Raw genomic sequence first — 13,664 nt, forward strand, 5'->3', positions numbered from 1 at the left:
TAAAACAGACTCCCAGACCATATACTCTTATGGCTACCCTGCACTTACAATGTCTAAGGTATTGCTTAGACACTGTAGGGGCACAGTGCTCATGCACTGGTGCCCTCACCTATGGTATAGTGCACCCTGCCTTAGGGCTGTAAGGCCTACTAGAGGGGTGACTTATCTATACCTGCATAGGCAGTGAGAGGCTGGCATGGAACCCTGAGGGGAGTGCCATGTCGACTTACTCGTTTTGTTCTCACCAGCACACACAAGCTGGCAAGCAGTGTGTCTGTGCTGAGTGAGGGGTCTCCAGGGTGGCATAAGACATGCTGCAGCCCTTAGAGACCTTCCTTGGCATCAGGGCCCTTGGTACCAGGGGTACCACTTACAAGGGACTTATCTGGATGCCAGGGTGTGCCAATTGTGGAATCAAAAGTACAGGTTAGGGAAAGAACACTGGTGCTGGGGCCTGGTTAGCAGGCCTCAGCACACTTTCAATTCAAAACATAGCATCAGCAAAGGCAAAAAGTCAGGGGGTAACCATGCCAAGGAGGCATTTCCTTACACTGGACTACTCAGCCAATACCTGATCACCAGACAAAATTCCAACAAATGTCATTAGAAATTGATTTTTGCAATTTGACTATTTTTTGAATATTTTAAAAGTCCTGCTAGAGCCTTCTGTAAGTCCCTGTTAGCATTTCTTTTTATGTTTTAAAGTTGAAAAAGTTAGGCTTTAAGTACTAGAAGTAGTTTTTAATTTCTTAAAAGTAATCCCAACTTTTAGAGTCATTATCAGTCACACAGATGAGATGGTGATGGAACTCAACCTCACCCCTAACCTGCATCTATGGATGTCAGAGTTAAGGTCTCTGTGTAAGACAAAAAAGATAAAAACTGGGTCCAACCCTACTAAGGCAAAGCTCCAGGAGCTCTTGGCAGAGTTTACAAGGGACCACCCCTCTGAGATGGAGGATCCTTCCACAGATGGGGAAATTAGTTAACAGGAGGATGAACTCACCCTTCCTGTCTCAATTAGGGAGGACAGGGCTCATAGAACACCTGTCCACACAAATCAGTCAGAGAGCCTGGTTCTTCTACAGGGGAGTCCAGTACCTCTGTGAGCATTGAGGGCAGCCTCAAAGAAGAGGACACACTTTTATTAAGGATGGCCAAGAGATTAGCTTTGGAGAAGCAGCTCCTAGCTATAGAAAGGGAAAGAAAATAAATGGGTTTAACACCCATAAATGGTAGCAGCAACTTAAATAGGGTCAGAGAGAATACTGACATCCTAAAAATCCTCAAAGGGATTGTAGCGAAATAAGAAGAAGGTGATGACATCACCATAAGGTTCACAGCTTTTGAGAGCGCTTGTGCAACCAGAAAAATAAGCAGATCTCACTGGGGAGCTACTGTAAAGTGTAGGGATGGACTCCTCACACTCTCAGGTAATGATGCAGAATCCCATGACCTCATGAAGGCTACCCTGATTGAGGGCTATGGATTCTCAACTGAGGAGTACAGCATTAGGTTCAGGGGGGGCTCACAAAACCTTGAGCCAGACCTGGGATGATTCTGACGACTTCTCAGTCAAAACACCAGATGGTTGGATAACTGGCAGTGGTGTAAGTGATTATGATGGGCTGTATAATGTATTTATGAAAGAACATCTGTTAAGTAATTGCTTCAATGACAAACTGCATCAACATCTGGTAGGCCTAGGTAAAATTTCTCCCCAAGAATTGGGAAAGAAGGCAGACCACTGGGTCAAGACAAGGGTGACAGACTTCCACAGGGGGTGACCAAAAGAAAGGGGTCACAAAGCCTCCCCAGCGGAAGGATGGTGAGACATCCAAGAACAAAAACAAAGTCTTCACAAGGGCCCCAAAACCTGCTCAGGAGGGTGGAGCCGAGCCTCTTCACAGTCAACAAATGGTTATAAGGGTAAAAACTTTGATCTCAAGAAAGCCTGGTGTCACAACTACAGACAGCACGGACACCAAACTGGAGACAAGACTGTCTCAAGAAAAGTCCCACAACTACTATTCCAGTTAGTACTGGAATAGCCAGTCTCCAGGTGGGATCAACAGTGTGCCCAGAGCAAATCAGGGTTCACACTGAAGCTACTTTAGTCTCAGTGGGAGCGGCGGATCTAGCCACACTTGCTGCCTGGCTGCCTTACATGCAAAAATACAGGCAGCAGTTGTTGATAAATGGGAATAAGGTAGAAGCCCTGAGGGATACAGGTGCCAGTGTCACCATGGTGACAGACAAACTGGTTTCCCCAGGAAAGTATCTGGCTGGACAGACATATCCATTCACCAATGCTGACAATGAAACTAAAGTCCATCCCATGGCAATGGTGACTTTAGAATGGGGAGGAGTCACTGGCCTGAAACAGGTGGTAGTCTCCTCTGCAATCCTAGTAGAGTGTTTGCTAGGGAATGGTCTGGAGTCCTCAGCTTGGGCTGAGATAAAGCTCAAGACCCATGCAGTCATGCTGGGTATCCCTGAACTGGTGTGTGTTCAGACAAGAGCACCGAGCAGAGCACAGGGTGAAAAAGAAATGTTGGAGTCTGGAATAAGGGTCCAACCTTCCAAGAGAAAAGGAAAGAAGACTGGGAGACCAGCTTCTTCACAGCACAAGAAAAAGGACTTCTCTTCTCAGGAAGATGCCCTATCCTCTGAGGGAACCGTGTCCATGGAGTTGGAGCCTTATCAGGTAGAGCTCTTGGGCCCAGGGGACCCTCAAGGGAACAGCTGTGCCAGGGACAAAATACTTTTCCCACTCTTGAAGGCCTAAGATAGAAAGCAGCTGAGCAAAAAAATGTAAATGTCAGTGGATCCCACTGGGTCTACTGGGGAGATGGACTCCTTTACACTGAGGCAAGAGATTCCAAACCCGGTGCCACTAGGAGAGTGGTAGTGCCTCAGGAGTTTAGGGAGTTCATCCTTACCTTAGCCCATGACATTCCCCTTGCTGGGCATTTGGGAGAAACCAAGACTTGGGAGAGATTAGTCAACCATTCCTATTGGCCCAATATGTCCCAGAAGATAAAGGAGTTTTGCAGCTCACCTGTTAAGCCAGTGGCAAGACAGGTGGCCACCGAAAGGCTCCCCTCATTCCACTTCCAGTGGTAGGGGTCCCCTTTGAGAGAGTGGTAGTGGACATAGTGGGTCCACTTGAACCTCCCACAGCATCAAGGAACCAATATATACTGGTAGTAGTGGATCATGCTACCAGGCATCTTGAAGCAATTCCCCTTAGGTCCACTACTGCCCCCTGCAGTAGTCAAAACACTCATAGGTATTTTTACCAGCGTGGGATTTTCTAAGGAGGTGGTTTCTGACTGAGGTACCAACTTCATGTCAGCTTACCTAAAACATATGTGGAATGAGTGTGGGGTGACTTACAAGTTTACCACACCATACCATCCACAAACCAATGGTCTTGTAGAGTGACTTAACAAGCCACTGAAGGGCATGATCATGGGGCATTCAAAACTCAAAAGGAGATGGGATGTCCTCTTGCCATGTCTAATTTTTGCCAACAGAAAGGTGCCACAGAAGGGAGTAGGGTTTCCCCCCTTTGAGCTTCTGTTTGGCCATCCTGTAAGGGGACCACTGGCACTTGTGAAAGAAGGCTGGGAGAGACCTCTCCATGAGCCTAAACAAGATGTAGTGGACTATGTACTAGGCTTTCGCTCCAGGATGGCAGCATACATGGAAAAGGCAAGCAAAAAACTTGAGGCCAGCCAACAACTCCAGAAGTTGTGGTATGACCAAAAGGCTGCTATGGTTGAGTTTCAGCCAGGGCAAAAAGTCTGGGTTCTGGAACCTGTGGCTCCCAGGGCACTCCAGGACAGATGGAGTGGTCCTTACTCAGTGGTAGAGGTCACTTAGTTAGTGGACCTAGGCAGTAGCAGGACACCAAAGAGGGTGACCCATGTTAACTGTCTTAAGCTCTAGAAGGACAGGGCAGACCTAACCATGTTGATGTTTACTGATGAGGATCAGGAAGCAGAGAGTAAACCTCTCCCTGACCTCCTCTCAACTGACCCTAAAGATGGCTCAGTAGATGGAGTTGTCTACTCAGACACCCTCTCTGCCCAAGGGCAAGCAGACTGCAGGCAAGTCCTCCAGCAGTTTGCTGAGCTCTTTTCTATGAGCCCTGGTCAGATACACCTGTGTACCCATAACGTGGACACAGGAGACATTTTGCCTGTCAAGAACAAAATATTTAGACAGTCTGACCAAGTCAAGGAAAGCATCAGTGTGGAGGTCCACAAGATGCTGGAATTGGGAGTGATAGAGCACTCTGACAGTCCCTGGGCTAGCCCAGTGGTCTTAGTCCCCAAACCTCACACTAAGGATAGAAAGAGAGATGAGGTTTTGTGTGGACTCCAGAGGGCTCAACTCTGTCACCAAGACAGATGTTCACCCCATACCAAGGGCAGATGAACTGATTGAAAATTAGGTGAGCCAAATTTACAAGTACCTTTGACTTGACAGCAGGATACTGGCAAATCAAAATGGCACCTGGAGCAAAGGAAAAGACATCATTCTCTACACCTGATGGGCATTATCAGTTTACTGTTATGCCCTTTGGCTTAAAGAATGCCCTGGCCACATTCCAAAGGTTGGTGAATCAAGTCCCTGCTGGCTTGGAGTCCTTTAGTGCAGCATATCTTGAGGATATTGCTGTTTTTAGCTCCAACTGGCAGGATCACCTGGTCCACCTAAAGAAGGTTTGGCAGGCCCTGGAAGCAGCGGGCCTCTCTATCAAGGCATCCAAATGTCATATAGGGAAGGGTACAGTGGTTGACTTGGGACACCTTGTAGGTGGAGGCCAGGTGCAGCCATTACAACCCAAGATCCAGACTATTCTGGATTGGGAAGCTCCAAAAACCCAGACTCAAGTGAGGGCATTCCTTTGCTTGACTGGCTACTATAGGAGGTTTGTGAAGGGATATGGATCCATAGTGACACCCCTCACAGAACTTACCTCCAAGAAAATGCCCAGAAAGGTTAACTAGACCTTGGACTGTCAAAAGACCTTTGACACCCTGAAAGAAGCTATTTGATCAGCACCAGTTTCAAAAGCTCCAGATTATTCTAAGCTGTTCATTGTGCAGACTGATGCATCTGAACATGGGACAGGAACACTGCTATCCCAAACCAATGATGATGGCCTTGACCAGCCTCTTGCTTTTATTAGTAGGAGGTTACTCCCCAGGGAGCAGATTGGGAGTGCCATTGAGAGGGAGGCCTTTGCTGTGGTTTAGCCCCTGAAGAAGTTGAGACCATACCTGTTTGGTACTCACTTCACAGTTCAAAGTGAACACAGACCTCTCAGATGGCTTATGCAAATGAAAGAAGAGAACCCTAAACTGTTGAGGTGGTCCATATCCCTACAGGGAATGGACTTTGTAGTGGAACACAGACCTGGGACAGCCCATGCCAATGCAGATGGCCTTTCCAGGTTATTCCACTTAGAAAATAAAGACTCGCTTGGGAAAAATTTGTCTTATCCTCTTTCAGGTTTTTATTTTTTGGGGGGGCGTGAGGGGCAGTGTAGGAAAATGCTGCTGTTGGCATGGTTACCCCCTAACTGTTTGCCTTTTGTTGATTCTACTTATGATTGAAAGTGTGCTGGGACCCTGCTAACCAGGTTCCAGCACCAGTGTTCTTTACCTTAAACTGTACCTTTGTCTCCACAATTGTCCCAGCACTGGCACACAGATAAGTCCCTTGTAAATAGTACCCCTGGTACCAAGGGCCCTGTGGCCAGGGAAGGTCTCTAAAGGCTACAGCATGTTTTATACCACCCTTGGGACCCCTCACTAAGCACATGCACACTGCCTCACAGCTTTTGTGTGCTGGTGGGGAGAAAGACTAAGTCGACACAGCACTCCCCTCAGGGTGCCATGCCTACAACCAACTGCCTGTGGCATAGTTAAGTCACCCCTCTAGCAGGCCTTACAGCCCTAAGGCAGGGTGCACTATACCACAGGTGAGGGCATAGTTCCATGGGCACTATGCCCCTACAGAGTCTAAGCAAAACCTTAGATATTGTAAGTGCAGGGTAGCCATAAGAGTATATGGTCTGGGAGTTTGTCAAACATGAACTCCACAGTTCCATAATGGCTACACTGAATACTGGGAAGTTTGGTATCAAACTTCTCAGCACACCAAATCCACAGTGATGCCAGTGAGGGATTTATTGAGAAATGCACACAGAGGGCATCTTAGAGATGCCCCCTGTATACCAGACCAACTACTAGTGCTAGGCAGACCAGTTTCTGCCAGCCTGCCACATCCAGACTAGTTTCTGCCCTCATGGGGTGAGTGCCTTTGTGCACTCTGTGACCAGGAACAAAGCCTGTTCTGGGTGGAGGTGCTTCACACCTCCCCCTGCAGGAACTGTAACACCTGGCGGGGAGCCTCAAAAGCTCAAGCCTGGTGTTACAGTGCCCCAGGGCACCCCGGCTTGTGGAGATGCCCGGCCCCCTGGACACAGCCCATACTTTTGGCGGCAAGCCCAGAGGAGATAATGAGAAAAACAAGGAGAAGTCACCCTCCAGCTAGGACAGCCCCTAAGGTGTCATGAGCTGAGGTGACCCCTACCTTAGAAAATCCTCCATCTTGCTTTGGAAGATATCCCCTATTAGGATTAGGGACGTGCCCCCCTCCCCACAGAGAGGAGACACAAGGAGGGTGGAGCCACCTTCAGGGACAGTAGCCACTGGCTACTGACCTCCAGCCCTAAACACACCCCTAAATTGAGTATTTAGGGGTGACCCTGAACCCAGGAAAACAGATTCTTGATGAACTGAAACAAGAAGGACTGCTGTTCTGAAAGCCCCGCAGAGACGACGGAGACAACAACCGACTTGGCCCCAGCCCTACTGGCCTGTCTCCAGACTCAAAGAACCTGCAACAGCGATGCATCCAGCGAGACCAGCGACCTCTGACAACTCAGAACTGCCCTGCAACCCAAAGGACCAAGAATCTCCCCAGGACAGCGGCTCTGTCTGGACTTCCAAGAAGAAATGTGTAAGGGGACTCCAGCCTCACTCCGGAAGCCTGAGTCCCCAACACTCTGCACCGGACGCCCTGGCTCGTGTCCAGAGAAACCAACACTACAGAGAGGATCCCCAGGCGACTCCAATGAAGTGGACAACCTGAGACGACCTCCCTGCACCACCACAGCGATGCCTGCAGAGAGAATCCAGAGGCTCCCCCTAACTGCAACTGCCTGATTACAAAGAACCCGACGCCTGGAAAAAGCACTGCACCCACAGCCCCCATGCCCGAGAGAAATTGACTACCAGTGCAGGAGTGACCAGCAGGCGGCCCTCATCGTTGCCCAGTCGGTGGCTGGCCTGAGAAGCCCCCCTGTGCCCTGCCTCCATCGTCAGAGTGACCCCTGGGTCCCTCCACTGATTCCTATCTCAAACCCCGACACCTACTTTGAACACTGCACCCGGCTGCCCCTGTGCTGCTGAGGGTGTATTTTTTGTGCCTATTTGTGACCCCCTCACCCCACTGCTCTACAAAACCCTCCTGGTCTCCTCTCCGAGGATTCAGGTACTTACCGGCTAGCAGACTGGGACCAGAGCAGGCCTAGTCTCCATAGGCACCTAGCTTATTTAGGCCCTACTCTGACCTCTGCACCTGGCCCTGTGTTGCTGGTGCTGGGTGTTTGGAGCTGACTTGAACCCCCAACGGTGGGGTGCCTATGCCCCGGAGACTGAACAGGGCCCTTGGTAAAGTATCTAAGTGAAGTACCTTACATTTAAAGGGTTTAATGTAAATCTTGAATCTGTGGTTCTTAAACTAAGAAAATATATTTTTCAATATAAAAACCTATTGGCCTGGAGTTAAGTCTGAGTGTGTGTTCTCATTTATTGCCGGTGTGTACAACAAATGCTTAACACTACCCCCTGATAAGCCTACTGCTCGACCACACAACCACTAAATAGAGCATTAGTATTATCTAATTTTGCCACTACCAACCTCTAAGGGGAACCCTTGGACTCTGTGCACACTATCTCTCACTTTGAGATAGTATATACAGAGCCAACTTCCTACAGAGACTATTTCCCAAAATGTATAGTAAACCCTAGGATGTTTAATAGTGTTATCTCTTGCGAGCTTCTGATAGCACTGGTGATAGCTGCTTGTCCTTACTACCTAGGTGTCCAGGTAAGGATGCCCATGGCTGATGTGCCTTCTTAGATGTGCAGCAATGACCACAAGTGTTTCTGTGTACACTCTGAGTGCAGATGTGATGCTGAATGGAGCACCTTGAACTGGTAATGTTTTGTTTGTGTCACAACTTCAGGTATTGTCTGTGTGAATGTTGTATGGAATGTGACAGTAAGCATCTTTGAGACCTATAGTTGCCAGTTAATCTCCTTTGTGAACCAAAGAAATAAAATCTTGCAATGTTGTAATTTAGAATCTTAGGATTTTTTATGTTCCTATTTATAAATCTTAGGTGTAGAATGAAACGCATGGTTAAGTCTTGTTTGGGTATCAGAAAGTAAACAGAACACACACCTGTGTTTCCCTTCAATTGTGGGACTTTCTTTATGGCCCCCTTCAGTAGCAGTTGTTGTACTTCTGTTTGTAGGATTTCAAACTGGTCCTTTTTAAACCCTTGGAGTTTTCTCTGGTCGCTTATTTAGACAAAAGACTATGCAGTAGCCATGTTTTACAATATTTACAACCCACGTCAGTGGTGATAGACTTCCCTGTGTCCAGGAAGTCTTTTATCTCTTCCCTACTACTGTCTTGTGTTTTGTGGAGTGGGGGGAGGGGCACGGATGTGAGTCATTTTGAGGAGCTAGAGGCAGATACCCTAGAGTTTCCACCCAGAGGTTTTCCTCTGCCTTGAAAGAAGCGTTTTGGTGCAACTGTTGCTCTTACCACTACATAGACAAAGAGAACTTGTTACCTCCAGTCCGTCTTTGGAGTCCCGCACCGGAAAACTGCCTACCTTGATCTCTTCTGTCTGCGGGGAATCCCCTCTTAATGGATGGCCGAGAGGCTTGTAATTCCCCCATGGCCTCCACTGTTTCATTTGCTTTCTTCATAGCCTCTAGGGAGTTATCCATCCCTAGGCCGAAGATTTGACCTTCTGTAAGTGGCATGTTAATGATTTTGGACTGAACTCTGTTTTAAAACCAGACATATGCAAGCAATGGTTGTCCGCTAACTACTGGGCCTGTTGTGAGGTGTCTGTTAGCTGTATCAAAGCAGACTTAAGACAGGCGCTGCAATGTCCCCCTTCCCCTTCTAAGAGGATTGTTTCTGCATCGAGGGCTTGATTTCCTTTGGCATAGCTTTGAATGAGGGCCAGTGCTTCACAGTTATAGGTGATTCCATGGGTGTCTTATGTTTGGCCCCTCTGAGGATTTACAGGCATGAGGAACTGTATGTTTAGGGTCTCTCTTTTTGACTTCCACTGTCTCTTTGAGGTGTGAGTCTTTATGTTCACCCTAAACTGACTTTAGCTAGATGGCGTTAGAGGAACTCATCTCCCCCATCAAAGGAGCACTTGTCTCTTCGGCCTTTCTAACTCCAACAGCCCTGCCATGTCTGGTGTGCCCAATGGTATTGTTGACTATCTTTGGCAAACCTTGGGAATGTACGAGGGTAGCTCAGTTTATGGTGTACACCTATGATGTGGCACCCTATACTGAGTCCAGGCAACACTTAGTGATAGAGAATAGGTGTCCAGATAGCAAAAGCTCTCTAGGGGTAGCTGAGGTGAGCAACTAAAGCTTATCCAGGAGGAATGTAAAGCACTTGCAATACCACAGTAGCCACACAGTAACTCCCTCACAAGAAAGAACCACCCAAGTGTTGCAATAATAAAGGATTCTTTATTACAGCACTACTTTAGACCAGCATTGGTATATCCCCCTTTGGAGATATCTACACACAATATGTACACAAAATAACCAATAGTAACTACATATTTTACTGATATTATTACCATACCTAACGATAAAATCACTTTAACCTCTGTTTTTTCAGTGAATTTCTAGTTTTTTTTTTTTAACAAAGTAATATGATATTGCCATACATAACGCCAACCCCACACTTCACATGACCTGTGGCCGTTTGCAGCGTGTGGTTTGCAACAGGTCCTGGCTTGCAGCCAGGCATGCATCATTCAACAGCCACAGGCAGTCAACAAAATTCAGCGCAAGGCCTTAGACCATGCAGTGTCTGTGATTGGCTGCAAGGCCTGGCTTGCAGCCGTGTGCTGTGTCCAAAACCTTGAATGCAGGCGACTCCATGCCATGCAAGGTGCCTGCCTTGGGTATTGGCTGCAGGCCAGGCCATACTCCCTCTGCAAACGAGCCATGCGCAAGCATGGGTTGGGCACAGGACCTGGATTGTCTTTTAAGGTAAGGCAGACTTAGTAAAGGGGTCAGAACATCAAAAGACAAAAGGTGGGCCTATTGGATTTATGAAAAGTAATTGTCTTTAAAAAAATGCAAAAAAAGATTTATTAAAAAAAGCATCAACATGGCTTTGAGTTTCTTAACATTTTCGAAGCTACACAATAGAGCCATAAAACTCACAAGATGTCTCTGCACTCCAGCATAGGATCATAGAGCTCCAGCTAGGAGTGCTTTAAAATACTACAGGCGAGAGCCTAGAAAATTAAAATATATTAACAAATATTGTCAAATTAGGTCCCCAGCTTCCAGTAATGACTCAGGTGGTGGTCCCTGGATTCCCATGATGATTCAGTGGGGGTCCCTGAGTTCCATTAATGTTAAAGTGGGGGTCCACAGAAAACAAAAGGTTGGGAACCACTGCTCTAAGGTGGTGGTTCCCAATCTGTGGTCCGGGGACCCTTAGGGGTCTGCGTCTGCTTTGAAAATTGCATATTATTAACAGATTAATAAATTGTATATAAAGTACCTAAATGTACAATTTAAAACAATTAAATGTCAAGGAATTTGAAACTGGAGGCTAAAAATTAAATTAGTATCTTCAGATTGATTTGTGGGAGCAATGCAGATGCATCAAATAGAATATAGTATGGACAATGTGTGGTTTCAATTGAATTTAGAGAAGCTCCGATCTTCCTATTAAAATTAAACTTTTATGTTTTAATTTATATTTGTTTGCAAATTGAATAAAATGTGCTATCATCTGTGCATATTTTTGAGAAATGCTTGTTTCTGTATTTTTGTGTATTGTTTTGCGTTTTAAATCATCAACAATGTTTAAGATGGGGTTTCTGGCTTCCAGTAATGACTCAGTGGGGGGTCTCCGATTCCAATAATGATTCAGAGGGGGGCCTCAGGATCCAGTGATGATAAAGTGGGGGTCCACAGTAGTCAAAAGGTTGGGAATCACTGCTGTAAGGAACCCCCAGAGTACATGGTATCATGCAACTAACGCTGAAATTGGTGTAGTTGCATGATTCCAATATGTTTGATACCAAACAGGCCTAGGTTCAGAAAAGCTATTAAGTAGCTGGACAATTCTTGTTGACCAGTGTGCATTACATACCTTAAGATGGCTTTGCCGCGCTTACAGAGTCCAGGAAATGGAGCCTGGGGTCTGAAGGGGCACCGGGCTCATGCAGGGGTACCCTCACACTTAGGGACATGCACCCTGCCCTTGGGATGAAGGGCCTAACAGAGGGTGCTTGCAGCATTTCACACAGGCTGCAAAGGCAGGCCTGCAGACAGTTTGCATGGACTCTCATGGGTGGCACAATACATGCTGCAGCCCATGGGGAACCCCTGGTGTACCACTGCGCGGGTACCTACATACCATATACTATGGACTTACATAGGTGCACCAGAATACCTATTGTGGGTGTAAACAGTTTACCAGAAACCGAATTTAGAGGAGAGAGCACAGATACTGGGGTCCTGATTAGCAGGATCCCAGTGAACTACAGTCCAGGACTCGAAAAATCATAAAAATGTTACTAGACCTGCAGGTCTAGTAGCTTGAATAATCTACCCGACCAAACTGTAATGTACTTGAACCAGAAACTGGTCTCAAATTGTGTAATCCTAGGCAAATAGTGCATTTTACAGTCGTCTTTTTCTTCATTCTCACATGAGTGCACTTTCAAATATGTGGGTTCGGCATTTCTGCCGTACAAAAAGATCCTCTTTTGTTTGATTTAATACACTAAACGTTTGCTCCATGTATAATAAATCTATCCCACATATAGGGTACACATGATCCATGCATGACTTGCCTCTTAGTTTTTTAATAGCTTTGCCATCAGGGCAGGAGTGTTTCTCAGTTTATGTTTAAACACCCACTTTTAATAAATATATCACTAAAGCATGATGTGATAGCGCACTGTCATTTACAGACAGTAAAATTCTAAGAAACGTCCAAAAACCTTCTCACTAACTTGTAGCTTTACGGACAAAACTATATAGTGTATTAACAATAATTTGTGAAAATTGGGTTTCAGAAAATATTTATTATTTGCCCATCACCAAGTAAAGTGTTCTGACTTTTTCTCCATCCTATTAAAATATTTTTCTCAAAGCACGGAAGTACAAAAAAATGGTCTTTCACAGCTACTGAAATATATTTTGAAATGTTTGTAAAGTTGACTTAGTTATATAAATGTTGTGTGTTAGGAAAAACCGGATGCCAAAAGCCTTTCATTTCTCATAGGTCAGATAGTTCACCTTGCAAAATCCTGGAACTCTGCAGTCACAAGAAAAAGACAAACTGACTTCTGACCTCGGTCTCTGAACACAGAGCAAATGTGACAAGAATAAGATTTAAAGGTATTTTAATTGCTAATTCAGTATCTGAAGGAACAGAACACCTGTTCTTTGTCCACTCGTCAGAAGGGACCAGTGGAATTTAAAATTAGCTCGACCTCATAAAATAAAACTTGCCATAGCGAATGGTCGAATAGATTTTTCAAGCCCTGCAGTCTAAACACACTGAAATCAAGCAAAAAGAGGGGGTAACTATGCTAGAAAGATGGCCCTTTCCTACAGGAACCTCGATGGATTTACCTCCATACTTAGCAGTGGTAAAAAAGAATCTAACATGTGGAGACGCACAAGGGAATTGTGGGTTTGCAAGCGCTATGGCTCCCCGAGACAATGGAATTATGTTATTGTGCGGCCATGGCATTTTTCTCATAGATTTGCTGCATTTGCCAAATAATCTATCATCTGCTTCATAATCTGCAGATTGAACATGAAATTTTTTCGCTCAAACGATTCAAAAGTAACTAAAAACACACTGACACGTGTTCGCGTCCAGTGGAAGGCCCTTTGCAAAGGTTGAGTGGTCACCTTTCTGTGGCAGTGCAACCAATACCAAGACAGAGGTAACAAGTGCAAAATGACAAAAAAATGAAGTAATACTATTACAAAATGTGCTGCATTATGCTGCATAATTTGCCTTTTCTTACTGCATAATTTAATCAACTCTGCTGCACAATCTGAACCTCCTCTAGTGCTGAAGCGGACTCCCACTCACTTTTTTATTATTTTACTAAACAATACACTTTCCGACCCAACCACTCAATGCCAGAATTGTGCAAAGCATGCAACTATAGGGGAGGATTCACACTGAAAAATCTATGTATCATTAAATTCATGAACTGTCTTTAAGATATCAAAACTCACCACACAATTACATATCTTGCT

General features: G+C 45.8%; 1 protein-coding gene across 3 annotated transcripts in view; it reads right to left on the reverse strand.

The window, feature by feature from the left end:
* ZMYM2 (zinc finger MYM-type containing 2) overlaps window positions 1-13,664 on the reverse strand; it is an 851,515-nt gene that overhangs the window by 320,860 nt on the left and 516,991 nt on the right. The window lies entirely within an intron of this gene.

Source organism: Pleurodeles waltl, chromosome 8 (genome assembly GCF_031143425.1).
Source record: "Pleurodeles waltl isolate 20211129_DDA chromosome 8, aPleWal1.hap1.20221129, whole genome shotgun sequence".
NCBI lineage: Eukaryota > Metazoa > Chordata > Amphibia > Caudata > Salamandridae > Pleurodeles > Pleurodeles waltl.